General features: G+C 36.0%; 1 protein-coding gene across 5 annotated transcripts in view; it reads left to right on the top strand.

Annotated features, from left to right (window-relative positions):
• The window catches only part of HS2ST1 (heparan sulfate 2-O-sulfotransferase 1), a 203,882-nt gene that overhangs the window by 39,771 nt on the left and 141,129 nt on the right, over positions 1–22,982 (top strand). The gene's annotated exons all lie outside the window — the stretch shown is intronic.

Raw genomic sequence — 22,982 nt, 5'->3', positions numbered from 1 at the left:
TATATGTAGTTTCAATTTTAAAATGAAGATATGTTTTTATTGTGGGTCACTCTGACATCTCATATTGGTTCTTTATCTTATACTGTCCAGTATTGTTTTTAAGCTACTTGTTTTATGCTAAACCTATTATATTTTTGTGAATACCGAAGCCATCTCTCACGATTCACACTGTTTTTCAGTTCAGTTGGGGTTGTTATTGTTGAAGATGGAGACTTCAAGAGACTCTTCTAACTTGTGCCTTCTTATTTTGGAGAATTTCCTTCTGCTTGCCAGTGACTCTAATCTTAGCCTCTTTATCTATTGTGTGGTCCTTTTTGTGCTAGGTACTTCATTTTCAGGCTTTTTCTTGTTCTTTCAGCTCACTCTGTTTGCTGGCTTATCTCTGCTTGGCTCCTTACTGCTCATCGGTTCCCACTTGAGGCATGGCATTTCTCCGTTAACCTGTCAATCTCCCAGGGGTCTTTCCCGGAGGAAGGCTCCCGTAGTACCTAGTTTAACATCTGTGGCTTTCCAAAATAGCTCCTTACTGCCCTCTTCTGGCTGTGGCTTTAGTTTGTCATTGAGTATGTTTTAGTTTTTAATCCTTAGAATTCTAGCAATATTTTGGATAGATTAGTGGCTCTCAAGATTAGTTGCACATTAGAATCACTTTGGGAAGTTTTTAGAAAAAAGTACCAGTGCCTGGGCTTCACTTTTGGAGATTTTGGTGTAATTGATTTTGAGGGTGTGTTTGGCAGGGCTGGGTGTTGGTGTTTTTGGTTTTTGTTTCTACTTCTTTAAATCAGTCGTCAGCATTTTTGGCACCAGGGACTGATTTTGTGGAAAACAATTTTTCCACAGACTGAGATGGGGGTTAGGGATGGTGTGGATGGTTTCGAGATGATTCAAGTGCATACATTTATTTTATTCCCACTGATCTGACAGGAGGCGGAGCTCAGGTGGTAATGTGAGCAATAGGGAGTGGCTGTAAAGACAGATGAAACACCGCCTGCCGCGCAGCCCAGTTCCCAAGAAGCCAGGGACTTGTACCATCTGTGACCTGGAAGTTGTGAACCCCTGCTTCAGATGATTAAAATCTCTGGCTAGTGATTAAAATCTAACCACTGGAATAGATGCCCCTTGGAATCCTGTACAACTTGAACTCCTTAGATATAGTCCTTATGTTTTTAGGTATCATAGTAGATTAAAGAATTTAAATTGAGGAATGTAGGACTTCAGAAGAGTCATGGTTTAGATAAAGATATGATGTGGATAAGACTTTATAAAATATAAGATCTGTAAAATATCTAATACTAGAAGAAGTTTTGGAGTGTACTCTCTTCTATCATTTTCCTGCTTTAAGATTCATATCTCAATTTTCACTTCCTTTTTTCTGTCTCGGGGGTTCAGCCTGAGGCTTCTGTCTGGATTTGGCCATTGGAAGATACTCATAAGTGTAGGGGGAACCCTTATACTTACTTGGGTTAGAAACCTGATGGGAAATATATATGCATCACGACTTCTTAAATGAAATTTGTTGTTACATACAAGTTGTAATTAGCATCTTATTAATAATGTCTTCTCCAGTAATTACATTGTTAAGGATACTTTTGATATCTCTTTTGTTTTCACATTTCAGCCCATGGTACAAATTTCTCTTATCTGTTAAATCTCTATTACTAAACTTAAATTTGGGTTATTTTTTAAAATAATAGAATGTATTTACTTCTTTAGGGATTTAGGATTAGCACTCTAGTGTAAAAGGGAGTTATTTGAATAAGAACCTCTTTTTTTTTCAGAGGAAGATTATAGTAAAATTTATTGGTTTATTTGTTAAAGCATATACTGAGAAATTATCTAATTGATTCTTTTGATTTTTTTTTTTAAACCATTAGGGTTCTTGAAAATACAGTACTAAAGCTAACAGCTGTAGTGTTAGCTAACTCTTGTGATATTTGCTGTTTATTAATATGATTATAGTTCTTAATTTAATCCTCAAATAAGTCTTAGGGTCTTTAGGTTTTTTTTAAGTGGCATATTAACTAGCTCATCAATATGTGACCATTTTACTGTGTTTCTTTTCCTGTGGGATTCATTTATTCAGATGTAACCTTTGCATGATACCCAAAGCAAATACATGCATTTGGTAGCAGAGTTTGTGAAGTCCTGGCAAAAACAGTGGATATTTGAATGGTTTTGGCTTAGGTCATCTTCAGCTTACCTGTTTCTTTTGTCTTTGAAACATATGTGGTTTCTCTGTTTCTGTGGGTTGTTTAAATGTCTTTGATGTCTTTGGTTTGCTTTTAAAAAAAAAAAGCAAAACTCAAACACTATGCTGCTATATTTTAAGATTTAAGAAATCATATATTTGGAAATTCAGTTTCAACCTTGTTAAAAATAAGTGTAAACTAATTTTAATCTCTTCATTGCATAGAGGCATGAATATGAAATCATTAGTACCATTCAGCTGAATAGTGTAGAAAAATGGTTTTTTTGGTGAAGAAATTGAATAAAGATATTATAAAATTTCTCTTTGTATCAGTTTCACATACATAAGTATATTCCAAATATATGATTTTTTGAATACGTGTATCCTTTAGGTAGGAATGTCTATTTTTCATTGTTGCTGACAGGAAATGCTAAAAAACTCAGGTAAATTATCTCCTCCCCCAGATCCTCACTACTTAAAGTTCTGGTTCTCAACCTTGGTTCCACCTAGGATTACCTGAGAAATTGACAAAAATATTATTGCCTAAGCCCCATTCTCAGAGATTCTGATTTAATTGGACTAGGCTAAGGATGACTTTTAAACTGGAATTCTGGGCTTGGGAACTGGGCGTTGGTATTTTTAAAAGCCTTCCAGGGGCTTCCCCAGTGGCTTTGTTGTAAAGAGTCTGCCCGCCAGTGCAGGAGACAAGGGTTCAGTCCCTGGTCTGGGAAGATTCCCACATTCCGCTCAGCAGCGGGGCCTGTGTCCTGCAGCTGTTGAGCCAATGCTCTAGAGCCTGGGAACCGCAGCTGCTGAACCCACGCGTCCTCGGGCTGCGATGCTCCGCGACAGGAGACGCACCGCACGGGCAGTGCGTGCAGCTCACGAGTGGCCCGTGCTTGCTGCAGCTGGAGAAGAGCCCACGCACCGAGGAAGACCCAGCACAGCCAAAAATAAATAAATGGAAAATTGTTAAAATAAAAAAGCTTTCCAGATGATTTTTAACATTCAGCCAAGATTAAGAACTATTGACTTAAACAATTATAAAATTTGTTGATCATATCAGAGTTCTATGAATGATCTCTGTATATTATTTTTCTTTGTTTTGAGTGAACATTTGGAATCGACGTTGCAGGCAAAGATTTAAAAACAAAGCACAAGCTGTCCAGAATATTGACTTTGTAGTCCAATCCAATTAAGATAGTAATCTAATTTTTTTGCAGTTAGTCTCATGGCCTAATGGGAGTTTTGGTCCTGGAATCACATGGGCTTAAATTGTTCCTTCCCTTCCTAGACATTAGATTTAGGGTAAAATATTTTATCACTTTATCTCTAAAATGGAGGAAATAAAGCTACCTCCATTATGGAGTTATGGATTAAGTGCATTGACATATGTGAAGCACTTAAAACAGTGCCTGGAACTTAGTAAGCACTTGAAAATTATTAGCCATGGTGATTGTGATGGTATTGATGGTGATAATTATTAGTTTTGATTACAGTTTTAACTATTAATCCTCTATTTTTAGAAATATTATTTCTAATTTTTAAAAATTATAAATAATGCTGATAACCATTTTCATAAATTTTTTTGTTTCTTTATTTGAAATATAGTTGATATACAATGTTGTGCCAGTCTGCTGAACAGCCCAGTGACTGAGTTGTACACACATATCCATTCTTTTAAAATATTCCTTTCCATTATGGTTTATCACAGGATATTGAATGCAGTTCTGGTGCTGTACGTTAGGACTTTGTTGTTTGCATCTGCCAGACTCCCAGTCCACCCCGCTGTCTTCATCTTCTGCCTTGGCAACCACACGTCTGTTCTGTATGTTCATGGGTCTCTTTCTGTTTTACAGATAGGTTCACTTGTGCTGTATTTTAGATTCCACATATAAGTAATACCATATGATATTTGTCTTTCTCTCTCTGACTTCGTTTAGTATGATAATCTCTGGTATCCATGTTGCTGCAATTGGCATTATCTTTTTCTTTTTTATGACTGAGTAGTATTTGGACAGAGGAGTCTGGTGGGCTACAGTCCAAGGGATCACAAAGAGTTGGACACGACTGAATGACTAACACTAAAAGTATTCTGTTGTATATATGTACCACATCTTTATCCATTCATCTGTTGATGGACATTTAGGTTATTTCCACATTTTGGCTATTGTGAACAGTGCTGCTATGAACATAGGGGTGCATGTATCTTTGTGAATTATAGTTTTGTCTGGATATATTCCCAGGAGTGGGGTTGCTGTATCATATGGTAATTCTATTTTTAGTTTTCTGAGGAACCTCCGTACTGTTTTCCATAGTGGCTGTACCAACTTATATTCCCACCAACAGTATAAGAGGATTCTCTTTTCTCCATGCCTTCTCCACCAGTTTTGTGTAGACTTTTTAGCGATGGCCATTCTGACCAGTGTGAGATGGTACCTCATTGTAGTTTTGATTTGCATTTCTCTAATAATTAGTGATGTTGAGCATCTTTTCTTGTGCCAACTGGCCATCTGTATGTCTTGTATTGAGAAACATCTATTAAGGTCTTCTGCCCATTTTTTGTTTTGTTGTTGTGTGCGCTGTTTGTATATTTATTTATTTAGTTTCCATGTTTTTCTTGTTTCTTTTCCTGTAGTTGATTTCTAGTTTCATGCCATTGTGGTCAGAGAAGATGCTTGAAATAGTTTCTATACTCTTAAATTTGTTGAGGTTAGTTTTGTGCCCTAGGATGTGGTTAATCCTAGAGAATGTTCCCTGTGCATTTGAAAAGAATGCATGTTCTGCCTTTTTTTTTTTTTTTTTTTGGAATGTAGAGTCCTAAAAACATCAATTAAGTCTAACTGTTCTATTGTATCATTTAGGACCTCTGTTGCCTTATTGATTCTCTGTCTGGAAGATCTGTCCATTGATATGAGTGGAATGTTGAGGTCTTCTGCTATTTTTGCTCCCTTTTTGTCTGTTAGTATTTACGTATTTGAGTGCTCCTGTATTAGGTACATATATGTTGATGAGTATAAAATATTTTTCTTGTATCGATCCTTTAACATTATATAGTTTACTTTTTTATCTTTCTCTATATCCTTTGCTTTATTTTCATAATTTTTTATAAATTTCTCCAATTCCTTGAAGTAGTATTAACTCATTAATCTTATTTGATAAATTAGGGTTGGGAGTAAACATTAAAAGGAACTTCTGAGAACTATCTCTCATGAAAATTATCTTGTTAAGTTAATGTGGTTATTTTTATTCCAGGTTTGAGCTTTATGTGGAGACAACAAATTGGTTCTTAGAAAAATACAGCAGCACTGTCTTTTTATAATATAAAAAATTTCACTTATTTTGGAAAGTGAAAGTGTTAGTTGCTCAGTCATGTCCAAGTCTTTTGACACCATGGACTGTAGCCCGTCAGGCTCCTCTGTCCATGGAATTCTCCAGGCAAAAATACTGGAATGTGTAGCCTTTCCTTTCTCCAGGGGTTCCTCCCTACTCAGCAATGGAACCCAGGCCTCCTGTATCACATGCAGACTCTCTTTACCATCTGAGCTGCCAGAGGAGCCCTTACTTTATCTACCAAGAAAAAAAATCACCAGTCTGTATTGAAGAGCTCATGCCAGACCTCGTTCCAGGCCTTTTGCTTGTGTTATTACGTTGATATTTACAACAGATCTAAGAAGTGTTTACAGATGAAGAAACTGAGGTATAGAGAAGTGAAATAATTTCCTCCAGATTATACAGCTGATACAAGGTCAGCCAGGACCTAAAGGTCAGTTTGATTTCACATTTTGTACTCCAGAATCACAAGTATAAAGTGGACTTTTCTTACTTGACTCACAACAATTTTATTTTGATCTATGAGGTTTTTGTCTTAAAAGCCTGTTCATAAAGTTACATTAATTTGTCAGGTTTAAAATTTTATTTAATTCTATATCCAGTTACAAGTATCTAGTTAGGTTCCTCTGAGATCTTAAGTAGGATTTCTTTTAAGAATGAATTTTCTTTCTGTGCATTTTCTTTCTGAAACAAACCTCTTAATTTGTCTAATGGAGCCCATTTCTTTAATTCTAACTTGCTGTAGAAGCTTTATAAACAATTGTGTATGTGTACAAAGATTCCAGGTTGAGGGAATGTTGCGGCTGCAAATCATTCCTTCTCAGTTAATTTCATATAATTCTTTTCAATTCCAAGGTTGAGATGATTTAATGGTGTTTTTTCTAAAGGTTAGATTGTCATAATAGTGTTATATTTTAAAACTATAAACAAGTAGATTAATTATATAGGTATTATCAAAAGTTAGAATTATGATCAGGTGAAGTAGAAGAGCTAATTTTATAAATTTAGAAACACAATCTGATAAATTTTTCTTTGTTTAGTTGGCTTTTGATTTTTAGCTCTAACAGTTATTAAACCTGTTTACTAACAAGACAGATAAAATCTTTTAATTAAAAGTATTTAGTTATGGGTATATAATATACAGGAAAGGAAATATAATCAATAATATTGTAATTGGTGTGGTGACAGAGGTAACTAGATTTATCTTGATGATCATTTTGTAATGTATAAAAATATTGATTCACTGTGTTGTACACCTGAATCTAATATAATATTGTAAGTCAATCTTTATTTTTAAGAAAAGATAATTCAGAAAAAGAGAGCGTGTTTAAAGAGACAGCATTAACATTTTATAATAGAATGATCAAGTCTTGTTTAGGTTATTTGTTCTACCAATGGACATTTTATAATTAGTAATGTATTAATGTAGAATTATATCAATCATATTTATGATTATTACAATTTCTTGTGTAAGCAGTCTAAATACTGAGAAGAAGTTGGAAGAAATATAGGTCAATTAAGTGCCATTTAGTATTTACATGTTTCTCTTTTATGGAAAAGACCCTAATATAGCTTCCCTGGATCACTTGATTGATTGATGAGTAGATTCCTGATGTAAACTTGGCTAATTGCATTTTTTTACCAAGGGATTACTTATAAAACTAACTTTATTCATTCATTTAGTCAGCAAAAGTTTATTGAGGGCCATTATATGATACACATTGTTTTACTTGCTAGAGATACAGTGATGGAAAACCTGTTCCTATCTTCCTGAGACAAATAGATTGTGGCTTGACATAGAGACGGTGGCATCCAAGAGGGAAGGCCCATAGGCTGCTAAGTTCTGCAGAGCTGCCCTGGATCTCCCATACTAAAGCCTGATGATTTAATTCTTCAGTTCTGGGCACTACTCCAGGATCCTTCCAGCTTTCCTTTAAAGCTGACTGATTGCCTCTCTCCCAGTCTTATTTTCAATTTCTTCAGATTTTTTTTTTTTAAATCAAAAGAGCTTAACTAATACATAGAGCAGGTGGGGTTTATGATAGATTCAACTTTGGTCAGGTGTCTGCTCCTAGACCCTCCAGACTCCTAGCCATGAAAAGTCAGGATTTTAATACAAATGGTAGCTTCTTTACAATTTCAACCTAGGGAAATGGGTGTTTCACAGCAGGAAGTTTGCACTGTTTTATTCTCTGTAGATAAAGCAATGTCTCTAACAGTGTATATCCATCATAGATGTTGTGCTTGGCTATGACTTCCAAATTTTATTCCATGGTATCATGTTTTTATTAAGAACTTGTGGAATTTTGTGCAAAGAGAAGATCTAGTACTTAATAGTCTGAGGTTAAATTGTTTGTTCTTGAGAGACTAAAAAGACAAAAATATTCTGGTCTTAAGATATGAAATCTATACTTTTCAGAGTAACTGATTTTGTGTTTTGGACTAGTTCTATTTTGGGCTTCAACTTTTTGTATTTGTCATAGCTCACTGTTATATCACATATAGCTTGAGGGCAGTCACTGTCACCACAATCTATACCATCTTACATAGAGATGATGTTCAATAAATCTTGACATGATTTGAATTGAACAAAAATTGACCATATATATTATAGTTTCATCATAGGTTTGGTTTAAATGTATTCATTATTGCAAGATTATGAAGTATGTTGAACAAGTATGAAGTATGTTTTGATCATTATTGAGGCTTCAAAGAACAAAAGAGCTTCATGTGGGGTCTTAAGAATTGCGTTTTGAGACATGGATTTGGGCAAAACGGAAAGTGTGTTCTGAGAAAGACAAAGAATTGGGCTTATAAAGACAAAACCCCCAAGTTTGTTAAAGTTGCCTGATGAGATTTTTGATTGACTGTAGTGCAAGTCAGGGAATATTTGTCCTTAAAGAATCATGATGAGTTATTTTGGGTTAGGGGTCTGATAAGTAGATAGGCTGTCATGAGTTATTTTAGAGGGAGGGTCTGGTGAGTATCTTGAGGACAGTGAATGGTTAAAGATCAGATTCTGTCCAGACTGAGATGTGCATAACCCACACTTTCTCACTGCCTCCCAGCTCCATTGTAGAGAGCTCTCTTGGCAATATCCACCCCATTTTTTATGTTCCTTTCACAAGTTGCAGGAAAATATTCAAGGTCCCTCCTTTATTAACTTTTTATTTTGAAATTATTTCAGACTTACAGAAAAATGGCAAAAGTAGTAGCAGAGTTTCTATGTGTCACCAGCCTCATCTGATGTAAACATTTTGCATAAGGATTGTACAGTTATCAAAACTAGGAAATTAACCTTGGCGCAATATTGTTAACTAACTATCAGTTCAGTTCAGTTCAGTCGCTCAGTCGTGTCCGACTCTTTGCGACCCCATGAATCGCAGCACTCCAGGCCTCCCTGTCCATCACCAACTCCCGGAATTTACTCAAACCCATGTCCATCGAGTCGGTGATGCCATCCAACCATCTCATCCTCTGTCGTCCCCTTCTCCCCCTGCCCCCAATCTATCCCAGCATCAGGGTCTTTTCCAGTGAGTCAACTCTTCACATGAGGTGGCCAAAGTACTGGAGTTTCAGCTTCAGCCTCAGTCCTTCCAATGAACACCCAGGACTGATCTCCTTTAGAATGGACTGGTTGGATCTCCTTGCAGTCCAAGGGACTCTCGAGAGTCTTCTCCAACACCACAGTTCAAAAGCATCAACTCTTGAGCGCTCAGCTTTCTTCACAGTCCAGCTCTCACATCCATACATGACCACTGGAAAAACCATAGCCTTGACCAGACGGACCTCTGTTGGCAAAGTAAACTAAACTATATGCCTTATTTGAATTTCACTTGTTTTTCCACTAGTGCCCTTTTTCAGATCAGGATCCAATCTAGGATCCCACATTGGATTTATCTGTTATTTCATCTTTATTATCCTGCACTCTGCAATAGTTACTCAGATTTTCTTCGTCTTTCATGACCTCAATTTAGTTTGTCCAGTGTTTTCTTGTGATTTATGGTGGTTGTTCAGTGGCTAAGTCATGTCTGACTCTTTGCAACCCCATGGACTGTAGCTTGCCAGGCTCCTTTGACTTCCACTGTCTTCTGGAGTTTGCTCAAATTCATGTCCATTGAGTTGGTGATGCTGTTTACCATCTCATCCTCTTCCTCCCCCTTCTCTTCCTGCCTTCAGTCTTTCCCAGCATGAGGGTCTTTTCCAGTGACTCAGCTCTTTGCATCAGGTTGCCAAAGTATGGAGCTTCAGCTTCAGCATCAGTCCTTTCAATGAATATTCAGAGTTGATTTCCTTTGGGTTTGACTGGTTTGATCTCCTTGCTGTCCCAGGGGACTCTGAGGAGTCTTCTCCAGAACCACAATTTGAAAGCATCAATTCTTCAGTGCTTAGCCTTCTTTATGGTCCAACTCTCACATCCATGACTCACATGACTCTGGAAAACATGTCTCACATGACTACTGGAAAAACTATAACTTTGACTGTACACATCATTCTTGGCAAAGTGATATCTCTGCTTTTTAATATTCTGTCTAGGTTTGTCATAGCTTTCCTTCTAAGGATCAAGTGTCTTTTAATTTCATGGCTGCAGTCATTGTCTGCAGTGATTTTGGAGCCCAAAAAAATAAAATTTTTCACTGCTTCTGCTTTTCCCCTTCTATTTGCCATGAAGTGATGGGACTGGATGCTGTGATCTTTATTTTTTTATGTTGAGTTTCAAGCCAGCTTTTTCTCATGATTAGACTAAAGTTATTTCTTTTCCAAGAATCCAGAAATGGTGTGTGCCTTTTATCTTGGTATTCATGAAGTTAGTATGTCTTATTTACTGACAAAAGTGATGTGTATCTTTTACCATGGTGTATGCTTTTTATTGTGGTGTTCCTGAAGGCAGTATATCTTTGTTACTAATAATGTCCATCTTGATCCTTTGGTTACAGTGGTTTCTGCTGGGTTTCTCCACTGGAAAGTTACTGTCTCTCCCATTGTTAATAAATTTCTTGGGAGATACTTAAATAACCTCCTAGGACTCTTTATCTTTCTCTTTTCCCTTTAAACACTGATTGAGACTTACTGCTTTATCTTTCAAAATGGACCTTTTATTCTTGAGTCCCCCGTTCAGGTCAGTTTCCTTTGTTTCATTTTTCAGAGGTGAGGTATGCAAAAATGCTAGGAATGAAAAAATGAAGACTATTGATTTCAAATCCTCAGTTTGAATCTTAGAGTTGTGTGAAACTGTGCAAGTTGCTTAACTTCACTGAGCCACATATTATCTCACAGAACTAATAATAGGAATAAATATGAAATTCTAGAAAAGGCAAAACTAATCTGTACTGATAGTGTATAGAGTGCCTGGGGCCGTGAGTGAGAAATTGATCTGAGTGGACTGAGGAAGTTTTTTGAGATGAGGAAATATGTTATATCTTAATTACTTTTCCAAGACTCATCCTACTGTGCATTTTTCTTCAGTGGATTCCAAGCCCTTAGGATCTTCTTTGGTTTTCTTTGACTCCAAAGCCTTTGGTTTTCTTAGAATCTTTCAAGTTGATTATTCAGTGGGCGTATTATTGATTAAGAGGTTAAATTGACTGAAATAAACTTCTTGAGACTCTTTGAGTACAGAATTTTATCCTTCCCTTTGCAACTCCAGAACTACCTGGATCCTGACAAGCTCCCAGAACTTCTTATTTGGTAATCTGTAGGTTTTTAAGATTGATTTTGTTGGTTTACCTCTGTGTATATGTGTGTATGTATGATGTGTATTTATTTATACACATATAAGGAGGCTGAGAGCTGAAGAATTGGTAACTTTTGAATACTGGTGCTGGAGAAGACTCTTGAGAGTCCCTTGGACTGCAAGGAGATCAAACCAGTCAATCCTAAAGGAAGTCAGTCCTGAATCTTCATTGGAAGGACTGCAGCTGAAGCTGAAGCTCTAATACTTTGGCCACGTGATGGAAACAGTCGACTAATTGGAAAAGACCCTGATGCTGGGAAAGATTGAGGGCAGGTGGAGAAGGGGGTGACAACGGATGAGACTGACTCATTGAACATGTGTTTGAGCAAACTCCAGAAGATAGTGAAGGACAGGGAAGCCTGGTGTGCTGCAGTTCATGGAGTCACAAAGAATCAGACACAGTTTAGTGACTGAACAACACTGTGTGTGTGTGTGTGTGTGTGTGTGTGTGTGTGTGTGTGTACACCTTACATTTAATTTATTCTCTCCTAGAGTACTTAAAGACTTTGATGGAGAAATTTTTACATGTGTATTTTAAAATCTTGTTGCTTTCCATATAATTTAAAAATCATATCCTATGGAAAGGATATCAGTGTTTTGTAATTCTGGCTTTTCTTATTTTGTTACTAGGAAAGGAAGGAGTCCTGTTGGGATTGGTGGCGTTCAAAATGCTAATTACTCGTGTAGAAAAGGCAGCTTGATTTTGCTCTTCCCAACTGAAGTAAACTTAGTTGGTAACTCTTCCCCTAGAAAAATCAAAGGCTGAAAGGATAGGCACAAACAATGACATACAGTTTTTTTAGGTAGTAATACATTTAAATAGAAATTCTGAATCTGTAATAAGCTACTAAATAATAGACTGCTTCAAGACAAGGACAGAGCTTTTGACTCACACTTGTAGTCAGTATTTAATGAAAACTTTTTTGATGATATGAAGATGACCCTGAACTGCTGGATAAATTACAAATATGTGTTCTGCTTAAATTTGAAGGAAAAAGAAATCAGGATTGGATTTTTAACACAGTTTTATCTGAGATTTAGGTTCATTTGTAAGTTGCTGGATATTTTATACCTTCTGCCAAAATTGTGTTTTTTTTTTAAATGTAACTTATGACATTAAGTAAATCTTTAAGTATTATTGGTAGAGAAATCTTATAACTTTTGTTCCCAAGTTATATTCCTGTAGGAACCTTAATATTTTAGGGTATGATAAAAGGGCTAATAGATTAAAAAATACCATGCTTCACTAGCTATTTCTACAGGCTGTATATTTTGATCAAATACTTTGGAGGATTTAAATAGTTCTCATGAGATGTAGTTTGCAAACCCAAACTTAAAATGCCATGTAAGATTTTTTGTGTTGTCCTGATTCTCTAGAATAAAACCAAAATACACTTATTAAAGACATGTTGAAATTGGACTCTAATACTGTAATTTAAATACCTGTATTTGAAACATCATTTGGCATGATATGTTTTAAGCTTCTGTTTCTGTTCAGTAACGAATAATTGTTATACATACTAAGTTGGAAATCTTCATGGTGATTTTGATTGAGAACTTGTCAGTCATTGTAGCAGCTGCTTTAGACTGCATTTATATTTAAATAGGAGAAAGTGATCTGTTTAGAATTTTAAAAGTTGTTGCCATGGCAAAGTAACTTGCTATCTCATCTTTTATCTTTGCGATTGAAGTGATCTATCTGGCTGCTCATTCCCAGGAGTGGAAAGGATGAAGTGTTGTGTTGGAAAGCTTTCATTAGGACAATGCTGAAGGCTTCCTCACAAACTGAGCGACTGAACTGAACTGAAGTCTTCCTAATGGGATATAAGTTAGAGACACTAAAGCTTTCTGAAACCATTGGCTTTGTTAGGTTATAATTGGAATTGATTCTTCTCAATTAAAACAGGCAAGATAAAGCTAGAACATTTTTAAAGGAGAAAAATGTGAACCTAATTTAACATTACTTTTTATTAATTCAATGAATAACATATCCAAATTATCTATTATGAAAAGGGTTTTATTTGAATGAGTATTATTTTTAGAGCATGAGGCAGCATTGATCTTTATAAAATTGTGTATCTGTATTTTTTAAAGAAAGTGACAGTGCTCCTGGGCCCATGGCCCTTATTTTTCCACCTGTTCACCTGAAAGCCATAAATCATAATCTGGCTGTTGCAAGTGATTTTTGAAGACCAACTGAACATTTGGTTTTGTGTTGCTCTTTTTTATAGAAAGTATAGTAATTTAACTCTTGTCAGACTAATAATTATCTGCCCAAATCAAAACCTAGTCTTTTTTTTACTTGTTCTTGATGATGTAGAATTGCTGGAGAAGATCTCACTTTATTGTGTGCCTCTAAAAGTAACATTTTTGTATTCTGGAAGCCTTTCCTGGCAAATGACTGTTTGCTATTTGCCATTACCTTTAATTTGTGTGATTTTGACTCTTAATATACAGATTGAGCAATATGCAGTGTCTAAGTGCATCTTGAGGCTAACAGACCAAATTAACTTTTGATTAATTTGAAGTAAATATTTTGCATTATAGTGACTTAGCAGCCTTTTTGTTTTTGCTTTTTTAAGTGTCAGCTTTATTAATATGACAAATTAGTCTCTTAACATCGACTTACATATTAACAGTTCTCCAAATAGTCACTTGTAAATGACCCAGAGTTTATGAAATCTTATGGATTTCACCGATCATATCCTCATACATACTTAAAGAGTGATGAAAAACTTAATAATTGCTTCTAAACTAGAAAAGCACAAATAATTTGTGATATATATATATATCTCAGATTTTAAATACTCAATACACAAAATATACAAAATTGTATAAATTTTAAGTTAGTACATATATAGTAAAATGGATAAAATTCTTGTTACCATGGGGCTTAGCAGCTTTAAAACATACTACGTATTTGTAATATCATGTCCAGAGATAATACAGCTATTGGAATGACATTTACTGAGACAGAATTATGATTTCTTGGTTATCTGAACATGTGAAAGACCATCTAATAAAATATCAAAAGTCTTGTATTTAAATGAGGATACTCACTTAATACTTACAAAACCTTTCAAATAGGAAGGCCCTTTAATCTTAAGCCTAAAAGAAAGTCAAGACAGTGTCATCAGTTTATCAAGTCTTGTCTCCATTCTCTTGGCCATTTGGTAATGTTTTTAAAGATAGTTATACATTGGTGCAAAAGTAATTGTGGTTTTGCATTGTTGAGCTTTGCTGTTTTATATTGGAATACATTCCTAAATAAGTATGGTTATGTTATATATCATTTTAATGCTCATTTCTCACTTTGTGTTTTTTTGCTGATGACTTACTACTGCTGCTGCTGCTGCTGCTAATTCGCTTAAGTCATGTCCGACTCTGTGCGACCCCATAGAGACCCCATAGGGAGCCACGAGGCTCCCCCGTCCCTGGGATTCTCCAGGCAAGAACACTGGAGTGGGTTGCCATTTCCTTCTCCAGTGCATGAAAGTGAAAAGTGAAAGGGAAGTTGCTCAGTTGTGTCCGACTCTTAGTGACTCCATGGACTGCAGCCTACCAGGCTCCCCCGTCCATGGGATTTTCCAAGGCAAGAGTACTGGAGTGGGGTGCCATTGGCTTCTCCGAATGACTTACTACTTGCTGTTTATATTTATTTTAGACTAGGGAAATGATGTTAGACAAAAAAAAAATTTTGAGTGATTTTCTTATTCGAGTTCAAAATGGGTCATAAAACAGCAGAGACAGCTCGCAACATCAGCAATGTACTTGGTCCAGAAACTGCTGATGAATGTATAGTGTAGTGGCAGTTCAAGAAGTTTTATAAAGAACATGAGAGCCTTGAAGATGAGCTCAGTGGCTGGCCAACAGAAGCTGACAGTGACCAACTGAGAGGATTACTGAAGCTGATCCTCTTACAACTACATGAGAAGTTGCCCAAGAACTCAGTGTCAGCCATCCTGTGGTGGTTTGACAGTTGAAGCAAACTGGAAAGGTGAAAATGCTTGATAAGTGGGTGCCTCATGAACTGATTGCAAATGAAAAGAATTGTCATTTTGAAGTGTTACCTTCTTTTTTTCTGTGCAACAACAACGAACCATTTCTCAATCGGATGGTGACAGGCAATGAAAAGTGCACTGTATAGGACCCACACGACCTGCTCAGTGGTTGGACCAAGAAGAAGCTCCAAAGCACTTCCCAAAGCCAAACTTGCACCAAAAAAAAGGTCATGGTCACTGTTTGGTAGTATGATGCCCATCTGATCCACTACAGCTTTCTGAATCCCGATGAAACTGTTACATCTGAAAAGAGTGTAAATTGAGGAGATGCACTGAAAACTGCAGTGCTTGCAGCCAGCATTGGTCAGCAGCAAGGGCCCAGTTCTTCTCCGTGACAACACTTGACCACACAGCCAATTCTTCAACAGTTGAATGAATTGGGCTATGAAGTTTTGCCTCATGTGCTGTATTCACCGACCTCTCACCAACCGACTACCACTTCTTTAAGCATATAGACAACTTTTTGCGGAAAAATGCTTCCACAGCCAGCAGAATGCTGAAAATTCTTTCCAAGAGTTTGTTAAATCCTGAAGCATGGATTTTTATGCTACAGAAGTAAAACTTATTGGTAAAAATGTGTTGATTTTAATGGTTCTTATTTTTATTAATAAAGATGTGTTTGAGCCTAGTTATAATGATTTAAAATTCATGGTCTGAAACTGCAGTTACTGTTTTGGCAGCCTAGTACTTGAGACAATGAATATAGTAGTTGAAGGTAACACTAATTTCCTGCTTTTGAGACATGTAGAAATGTAGAAGTATACATCAGAAATTGAAAAGGAGCTGAAGAAAAGTTCAGAGCATTGTGTTTATACACACATAAAAGCTAGTAAAAATCTTTGAGAACTCTAAATATTCTAGAATTTTTAGAGAATTTTAAGAATTTATTAACTATGACATACCTTGTATGTCTTAATAAGTAATGTTGGTCAGTGTCAAAGGGTGGAGCAAATTCAAATGTGTTTGTACTAGATTTTACTCTGATAGGTAGGGAATACCTGATATTATTAATAAAGGGCAGTTTTCTATTTTTGTTTCTTCTTTTTAGGTCTAGGATATCAGTTGTGAAATCCTTGATAAATATTCTTTTTCTTACATGCTATTGGATTGGCCAAGAAATTCATTCTGTTCTTTTCTGTACCAACTTATGGAAAAATATGAACGAACCTTTTGGCCAACCCAGTACTTCCATATAATATATGATATTAAAAATAAATGACAGGCCTCAAATGAAGTCACTTGTGCTAACCCCCATGTCAGCAAACCAAGACTTACCTAACCTAATTGCAATTTTAAGCCTCCCCCAGGAATGTAATCTTAACTGGTCATTATGGAATCTTCTGGTCAGCATGAGTGAGGTAATCTGCTACATTGCCCTTTTTCATTCTTCCTAGGTAGGTTACCTAAGTCTGAAATGATCCACCATGTTCCTCTTCTGCCTTTTGTGTAACTCCTTGGAGTACCTTTCTACTTGCTAGATAGAATGCCACCTTCTTTAGAAATAAAATTCAACTGAGTAATAACCATTTATTAGGCACGTGATAATTACCAGGCACTGCTTGAACATGTAGCATGCAATGCCCTTTAAATTTGTAAAAGTAGATATTGCATATGTGAAAACTGGGGCCTTAGCAGTGCTATATTTTCTGAAGTCACAAGTTAATGTGTTTCAGGTTTGAAAGAATGGTTACGAAGAAACCGAAGATAGAATTTCCAATAAGGCCTACAATTAGATATATTCATAGAATTCTGATTCATTCATAGAATGTTGCATCCCCTCCACTCACGCTGAAATCAGAGGAGTGGAAGTAAGGTAGTTGATTAGGGCTTGAAAACAAAGAAAAATGAGAGATTAAGATATCCTCATGGGGCTTCCCAGGTAGCACAGTGGTAAAGAATCTGACTACCCGTGCAGGAGACTCAGGAGACGTGGGTTTAATCTTTCAGTTGGAAAGATCCGCTAGAGTAGGAAATGGCAACCCACTCCAATATTCTTGCCTGGAAAATTCCATGGACAGAGTAGCCTGGCAGACTGCAGTCTATAGGATTGCAGAGTCAGGACGCAACTGAGCACATGCACACAAGATAGGCTGAGCTTAGTCCTGTTTTCTTATGGAATTTTAGTAGCTTTATTTGAGTTAAATGTGTATGCCATTTTTACAGATAATAGTTTAATGGAATGTGCTTAAATTATTTATTAAGTATCCATGAGCATTTGCAGGAAATTAAAAGATGTGTAAGACTCCCATAGTTTCCCATATGTTGATATCCATTCACTTTGTCTTACTAGTATCCTTATCAGTTAAATTATTTTACCTGTATATTGGATTGACCAGAAAGTTGGTTTGATGTTATGAAAAAGCCTGAATGAATTTTCTGGCCAGCCTAATATTTTTTGTGTGGAGATAGTTATCAAAATGATCATTGAAAGATAGGTATATAGACACCCCTATCTTAGCTTTATCCATTAATTAATATTGTAAATTGGCATTCTGGTTTATAAATTAGGTTCCTCTCTGTTTGCTTAATATGAATTAATTCCTCAAAGTTGTTTGTAAATCTATGTAAAGCCAGTTCTTGGTTCATCTTAAGCTGATTTTATTTTTGCTCCAATCCCCTTTAGATAAAAGTATTGGAATTTGTTCATTTAAACCTATTCTGCAGTTGATATTTCTGGTCAAATAGTTTGTAAAAGTGTATGCATTTTATGTACGTTTTTGACATTAAATGATCCCAACTCCAATCTTGGTACACATTTACAGTTGATTTTTAAAGTGTGTTTGAGGTTAAATTTCCTCTAAATAAATAAATAGAACATCCTACATTGTTTGCTTGACACAATATCTGAGACTCTCAGTCAAGCTAGCTTAGGGAAATTTTTTCTGTAGAAAGAACATATTTTCAAGAGCCAAAGCTTCTCAAACCTTTTATAATATTTTATTTCATGTTTGTTTCCCCTTACTTCTGCCTTAAATCATACTACTACTAATGGTTTTTAACATCCATTACCACATGTGACACATTTTTTTTTCTTGTGATAATGTTTAAGAGTTACTCTTAAGTAACTTTCAAATGTACAATATAGTATTGTTAACTATAGTCAACATGACTTCCCCAGGACTTAATTATTTTATAACTAAAAGTTTGTATCTCTTGATTTGTATTTTTACCCATTTCACTTACTCCCCCTACTACAACTTAATAATTTTGATCTACAGCAGCCAAACAAAGGAAACCGATCATTTCTGTTTACCTAGAAGGCAGGAACTGACATTTGTGTGTTGTTTTTTTTTTTAAAGAAAATAACACAAATCATTCAACCTTTATAAAATCATCTTAAATTTAAGGACTTTGCCTTGGCATGTTGAGGTGTGCATTACCTGTTTGCAATGTGTTGATAAATTTAGCTTTATTTCTTCAAAACTTAAAATCCCCTCCCAGATTTTTCAGAACAGCCCTAATTTCATACAAAGATTATTATCTCTGAAGTATTTACTAAATATCATTTCACTCCTTAATTTATTTTTACTGAGTGGTTCACTTAATATGTGATTTAAGTTTTATATCATTTAATGGGTTTTAAAAATGACTATGTAAATATGTATACAAATTCATAAAACAAAAATTCTTTCTTGGTCCATGTTTGTTACAGTTATTTTAGCTATATACTTGGTCAATTTTAGAGTTGAATTAGTTTCACGAGATTGTTATCTTACTGTTAAATAATTTTCCTAAATACATTGATACCCAACAAATCTTCTGATTCTCTTGACTGTGGTAGGCATAATAATGGTACCCCGAGAATGTCTGCCCTAATCTCTGGAGTTTGTTTATATGGCTTAGAGGAATTAAGGTAGCAGGTGAAATTAAGGTTTGTTATCAACTGACTTTAAAATAGGGAGAGTATCCTGGGTTATATAGATGGGCCCAGTATTGGGAAGCCCTAGTATAAACACAGAGATCCTTAAATGTAAGACGGAGGCAGAAGTGTCAACATCAGAATTGTACCATATGAGAAAGACTAAATGTCTGTTTCTGGTTTGGGAGATAAAGCTGGGGCATGAGCCAAGGATTGAGAGCAACCTCTAGAAGTTGGAAAAGGCAAGAAAATGATTCTCTGGAGCCTTGGGACTGTAGAAAGAAACACAGTCCTGTGACACCTTTATTTTCACCCATTGAGACCAGTTTTGGACTTCTCATCTCCAGAACTGTAAGATAATAAATCTGTATTGTCTTAAGCCACTATATTTAATGGTACTTTGTTATGGGATCTGCAGAAAAATAATACATCTGAGTCCAGTGACTTAACACTTTTTGTTACTCACAGTAGGCCTAGTTAGAGACTCCTTATTCTTCTCTAGACTACTTTTTTTCTGTCAACTTGACAGTCCTTCGATTCCCTTCTGTTATTAGGATTATACTGGCCAGGGTACTTAGTCTCAGACAGAAGAATCTAATGCAGCTAACTTCAGCACAGATGAATTTTTGAAAGACTGTCATATAAGCAGTTGGGAGGGCTATAGGAACAGGCTGAGCTTCCAGGAAGGGCTCTCAAAACCACACTGCAGAATGAGACAGCATAAGGAGCTGCTACCTTTGATCTGGAAGCCATAAAATCTGGAGGCTACTCATGGCTTCCAGCCCCATCACTTCATGGCAGATAGATGGGGAAACAATGGAAACAGTGACAGACTTTATTTTCTCAGGTTCCAAAATCACTGCTGATGGCCATCACAGCCATGAAATTAAAAGACGCTTCCTCGGAAGAAAAGCTATCGTCATATTAGGTATTTTCATACCTAGACAGCATATTAAAAAGCATATAAAAAGCATATTAAAAAGCAGAGACATTACTTTGCCAACAAAGGTTGTATAGTCAAAGCTATGGTTTTTCCAGTGGTCATGAATGGATGTGCGAGTTGGACCATTAAGAAGGCAGAGCACCGAAGAATTGATGCTTTTGAACTGAGGTGCTGGAGAAGACTCTTGAGAGTCCCTTGGACTGCAGGGGGATCAAACCAGTCAATCCTAAAGGAAATCAACCCTGAATGTTCATTGGAAGGACTGCTACTGAAGCTGAAGCTCCAATATTTTGGCCACCTGATGTGAAGAACTGACTCATTGAGAAAGACCCTGATGCTGGGAAAGATTGAAGGTAGGAGAGAAGGGGACAACAAAGGATGAGATGGTTGGATGGCATCACCGACTCAGCAGACATGAGTCTGAGCAAGCTCTGGGAGATAGTGAGGGACAAGGAAGCCTGGCATGCTGCAGTCAGTGGGGTTGCAAAGAGTTGGACACGACTGAGTGACTGAACAACAAGGGCTGCTGTGGCATTTTTCCTCTGCCGTGATCTAAATCTTACTGTGACCCACATTGCCATTAACTGTCCGACCCTACCATTACTTTCTGATTTCATATGCTGTTCTTTTGTCCCCATTCACTTCAGTCTAGAAACATTGTCTTCTTACTGTTCCTAGACCATACCAGGCATGCTCTTTCTCCCTGGAACCCTTGGATGATTTACTTTCTCACCTTCAACTCTGGTTAAATGACACTGTTGTAGTAAGACCTTCCCCTGCCTATCCAGTTTAAACTTGGAATCCTAACCTATCTGAATCATCCAGTCCTCTTAGCTATGTTTTTCTCCTTAATATTTATCACCTTTTACTATACTATGGAATTTACTCATTTGGATAGAAAAAAATTATCTGCTTCATCTCAATAGAGAAATTATTTTTCTCTGTTGATACATCTCTAAGAGTGATGGTAACAGTGCTGAAACATTATGGGTGTTTAAATATTTATTGAAGAAATGAGTACATGTTCCTGAAAATGCTTTTGGTTTTGCAGGTACTGGAAAGACTAGAGTATTCATTATGCCCCCTTTTTTTTTTTGGTCTCATGAGTTTCTTTGATGCTAAATAAGACTTAACACTGAATGTGTAGCTGTAATAATCATCAATCTCTAACTGATTATTATTGTGAAATATAAACAGCTTACTGGTGTGTTCCTTTGTGCTACGGGAATTATTTTCAGTTTTCTTATACTACTGTATTTACTGTTGCATGTGTGTTTCATGCACATCTAAATCTTTCAGTTTAACAGAATATGAGGTGACTTTTCAGTCTATGCACACAGTTATTAGTATTGGATAAATTCTAATGTTCATTGATGATACAGTAAGAATCTTTTTACTGATATGATTTGTTCAAAAATATAGAGCAGCTGAGCTTAAATTCCAAAAGGTACCTTTATTTTTTATTTTTGTAGAGGGACCATTATTATTAGATGCAGATATCTTAAAAATTGTTTGCTCAGCCCAGAGGAAAAACAAGCAATACTTGACTTTTATTTCATAGTAGACATGTGAAATGAGCTGTCTGTTTACCCAAAGATTCATTATCTAGATGTAGGTGTTTTAAAAAAAAAAACAGAACCTCTCTTTCATGTTCCTGTTATCTGGCTTTATGTGTTTGTTAGCATTTCGTGACTGACTCTTTGCAGTCCCATGAACTGTAGCCTTCTGTCCATGGAATTTTCCAGGCAAGAATATTGGAGTGTGTTGCCATTTCCTACTCCAGGGGATCTTCCTTACCCAGGGATCAAACCCATATCTCCTACATCTCCTGCATTGGCAGAGAGATTCTTTACCACTGTGCCACCTGGGAAGCCCATCAGTGAGTGGTAATTAAGGTTTAGATTAGTCTTACAACTTCTTAGGAACTGAAGAAAAGTTTGTGACTGCTAAATTAGAAGATGTTGATCAGGATTAGAGAATTTTGTTTGTATATTTCAGTTTTTTCAATTATACTGTATTATCACAGATACTTAATTGAGTAGATTGTAAGAAATACCAATGCTTTCTCCTTGTTCTATGTTAAAATTCAACCCGCAAATAAAAGTGATGATAGTGGAAGTCTTTGTGTTGCTCCTGAGCTTAGAGGGAATGCTTTCAGCTTTTTGCTGTTGAATATGATGTTAGCTGTGTGTTTGTCTTATATGACCTTATTATGTTGAGAAATGTTCCCTCTATGACCACTTTCTGGAGAGTTTTTTTGTTTTAATCCAAAATTGATGTTGAATTTTATCAGAAGCTTTTCTGAGATGATCACGTTTTTTATTCTTCATTAATATTGCGTATCACATTGATTGATTTGTGGATATTGAAAAACCTTTGCATCTCTAGGATAAATTTCACTTGATCATTTCAATGTATTGTTGGATTTAGTTTGCTAGTACATTGTTGAGAAGTTTTGCGTTCATGTTCGCTAGTGGTGGTGGCTGTCCTAGCCACAACAATCAAAGAAGAAAAGAAATAAAAGGAATACAAAGAAGTAAAATTATCTATCACTGTTTGTAGATGGAATGATACTACACTAAGAAAATCCTAAGGATGCTACCAGAAAACTACTAGAGCTTATCAATGAATTCAGTGAAGTTGCAGGATACAAAATTAATATGCAAAATTTTGTTGCATTCCTTTACACTAACAATGCAGTATCAAAAAGAGAAACAATTTCATTCACCATCACATCAAGAATACCTAGGAATAAACCTACCTAAGGAGGTAAAAGGCCTATATTCCAAAAACTATAAGACATTGATGAAAGAAATTGTAGAGAACACAAACAGACAGAAAGGTATACTATATTCTTGTATTGG

The sequence above is a fragment of the Cervus canadensis genome, chromosome 2 (genome assembly GCF_019320065.1).
Source record: "Cervus canadensis isolate Bull #8, Minnesota chromosome 2, ASM1932006v1, whole genome shotgun sequence".
Lineage (NCBI taxonomy): Eukaryota > Metazoa > Chordata > Mammalia > Artiodactyla > Cervidae > Cervus > Cervus canadensis.
The sequence above is the reverse complement of the archived record's forward strand: the minus strand, read 5'-3'. Positions and strand labels throughout refer to the sequence as shown.